The sequence below is a fragment of the Acyrthosiphon pisum genome, chromosome X (assembly GCF_005508785.2).
Source record: "Acyrthosiphon pisum isolate AL4f chromosome X, pea_aphid_22Mar2018_4r6ur, whole genome shotgun sequence".
NCBI lineage: Eukaryota > Metazoa > Arthropoda > Insecta > Hemiptera > Aphididae > Acyrthosiphon > Acyrthosiphon pisum.
Genome location: NC_042493.1, coordinates 98,381,759 through 98,385,647, shown reverse-complemented (window position 1 = coordinate 98,385,647; position 3,889 = coordinate 98,381,759).

Here is a 3,889-nt window from a genome sequence, read left to right as displayed (position 1 = left end):
CGTTATTGCACATATCTGTGCTACGAATTAACTCTAATTGATGATTAATCGTTCGGAATTCAGGGAATATTTAATATTTTATCTTATGGCTACCATAATTCTTAGAAACGTTCTAACACTCATAAGCGCATTCACAAGTTAATTAATACAAAGAAAATACTTTTGCTCCGGCTGTTGGGCCAGAAATTTGATGCTAACAATACCAAAAGAGAAATAAAAATTCATCTTGTTTCGATCGACTCATATTAATTTTAAAAAGATGAGTGTATTCGTTAGTCCATTTTCTAAGTTAACTTGGAAATAGATTTACGACTTTATATTTAGTTAATATAATATGATGCACAGTAACTTTATATTTTTATCAAAATAAACTTATGCTTGACTTAGTTGTAGATAGCGACAAAATTAAAAATATAAGAATCCACTTCTGAGCATACTTAAAAAAGAGGAATACAATCCAAATTTACTTTTCAAAATTGAAATCGAGCTACTGGAAGTATGTTTAATTTTCTTTCGCTCATTGAGCTAAATGTATGAAAAAATATGGTTACTCCTGCCTCCTTAATTATATATAATTAGGCCACCGACGCGTCTGGTATGTCGTGGATAGGCAATTTCACGCCGGTATTGTCACAGATCGGAAACCCGACATACGACAACAAGGAGGAACAGGAGGTTTTTGATAATGGGATGACGAGACGGCGATCGCCGACTAGGCCCTCTTCTAATGAGGCCCTTTGAACGGAGCCGGATTATTGGGATTTGGGGGGTTAAAAAAAATATATTTATAAAATATAATAACCCGTACCATGTACAACACGTCAATTACCACCTATTCTCAGTAATTTAAGATTAGTAATCTTATGATTACATTGAATTGAGTAATGAATTAATGACTTAATGTACATTGTACAGGCTGTGAATGTTTTACATTCGTTTTAAATGTATGTCGATTGTCACTTAATAAAAATAGTATTTCTTAGTTAAATCGCTCGAGACGATCACACGACCACAATAATATATTATTAGACATTAATTATTAGTTATTACACTTCAATCCCGTGACTTATATCTTATAGAATTAATACTAGATAATGTAAAATACCTATACCTATATAAAAATATTTTTCTTGATTTCATTTTATTAACCGTTATCGAAACCGTGTGTTTGTGAGTCGCAAAACGCAAGCCGCGCTCGTCATTTACTAAGCAGATACTATTAGTGTTGATCGCTGAGTCTAATAAAATTACAATCTAATCAGCTACAGTGATACAATCTACAGGTATATTTTAAGTATAGATTTTGAACACGTAAAATAAATAAATATTAAAATTAACATATTATACGTAGAACCGATTTAGGTACCCGAATATTATTGAAACAATAATACATGCATACAACTTTTATAAATAATTATTAACATTTTTGATGTGAAAACATCAGATGTTCAGATGTTTCCGCTTGGGCAGTGAAAATTTTGGAGCATTATCGTTTTCACGTAACGCTCGATAACTATAATTATATTATTAAAAGGAGAGGCGATTATTATATCTGCAGTTCTACCGAAAATTCTTTTGCCATTGATTCAGCCTCTAATTCGGATGTTGGACTGAGCGCCAACGTTGGAGGTCAGTCGAGATCGAAATTCATGCAGCGCGATTTTTCTATGAAGGTATTTTTTTTCAGTTCAATTTGTCTGTCTTTTTTCTTTACATAATATATGCGTGTAAATATGTATGTAGCGTACTTACCTATATCCTACTATATAAATATTTTATTTTATTAAAAGTTGTCTCTTTGTTTTCTGAATGTAAAATTAGAACAAGTATAATAATTATAAATTATCAATCCTACATGCGTTATAATATGTAAGGACGTGTATTAATTAAGAATATTTATTTCAAATTCAACATAATAAATCTATATTTCTAAGCTCGTATTTATGTTTTTAAATCTTCCGAGCGTCACCTGTGACACTTTCTGTTTTATATATATTTTTTTTATCTTTCGAATTACATCATAGACATGGCCATTACTATTACAGCTCGACCCCAAGTGAATAGTTAAACAAATTTAAAATATAAAATTAGCTTAAAATGTATTAAAGACCGGAGCTTGCATAAAATGCATGTTGCTATTTTCAACATCATATACAGTGTCGGCCTGGCACACAAAAGGCCCATGGATCAGTTTTTTTTTAACATGAAATACAAAATTTACTTGACATTTTGGGGAAAAAATTCCCGCCACCTTTTTTCCTTAAAAAATGCATTTATTCAAATTCTGATTTATAGAATTATAAGTAGGTATACCTAAAGACAATATATTTAAATTCCTGATACTTTTGGTACTAATATTAAAGTGTCCTGTGGCTATACAAACTTCTATTTTTCAAATGAGAATCTCCTTTTTTACTGCAAATTATTTACCGGATTACGTTCTTGTAAATGTAGATGTATCTAAATGATACAGATTCCCAGTATACACCAAAAGCACCGGGAAAAACAAAAAAAAATTAAGAGGATGTCAGCGCACCAGTGTCGGTCTGGCCATGGCCGCTGGGCCGCAAACGCGGCCGGGGCCCCTCCGATTTTTTTAGGTCTTGTACAAGTTTAATATTTATTTATTTATTATTATATAACAGGCACAAGGCCCAAAAATGCAATATTATATTTTACATACATTTGAAAAATAATACATGGTAACAGAAAGTAATTACAAATATCGATTAATATAGATAACTTAAATAACACAACATTTTGACGACATAAAGTAATTATTAATTAACGAAACACATATATAATGAATATTCTGTATTACCTATAAACTAAATAAGGTAGGGCTCATTGGCCTGCTCATTGGCCAAACGCATCGTTCGATCAATTGGGTTGTTCTTACCATAGTTAGTATGATGGAAAGGAATTACAAAAGGAAAACTTGATCTAGATGAACGAGGGGAACTCTAAAGTTAACTTGGAGGAGTAAGGAGGGAGCATCAATATAACCATTAATTAGCTTACTCAAAAACTTCAGATGAGCTGTCATACGTCTATCAACCAAGGAAATCAATCCAAGCTTTTTAGAGACAGGAAGGTAATCATGCTTAATGTGCTGTATTTCTAAAATATTGGCGGCAGATGATAAGAAAAGCCTCTGGACTTGCTCTAGATGTGAGGAGTCAGTTGTTGTGTACGGATCCCAAAGAATGGATGCATACTCTAGTATGGACCTTACCAGAGAACAATACAGCGTTTTGAGCGAGGTGGTCAGCTTAAAGTTCTTCGACGTTCGGATAACAAAACCTAGAGTCTTGAACACTTTACAGCAGATGAAATATAATTCATTATTCATTGATCTACCTACTGTACAGCAGAGTGCCATCCACTCAGCGGTTTTTTTTGGCGTATGCCTGGTCTATGTATGGAGTAAGAACCCCGTAAAGTATTTATCGATATATTTAACCGTACCTATACGAAATTTTTCTTTACAGGGCCCAGATATTTGCCTATTACTATAGTGTGAGCACTGAGCAGGGCGCTATAAATTATAATAGTACAAGTTTCAAGTAATAAATAGGAGGAGGTTTTTTTGGATTAATTGTGTTAGGTACTGCAAGTTGAGTTAGGTTTTTATCTCTATATATACGTAGTACATAATTATGAAAATGCGTCATTTAAAATTGAAGTTCTGCAGCCCGCCACTGCGAATAGGTAGGTATATAGGTAGCTTATGGATTTGTCTTCAAAGTTAAAATTCTATAGGCAATATAAATATAATTTTGGCTTTCGTAATTTTGTTTCTATGTAATTAATAATTATTATTTATTATTTTGTAGTTTAAAATATTTCAATAATTTCATAGTTTATTAATTAACGAATGATTCCCCTC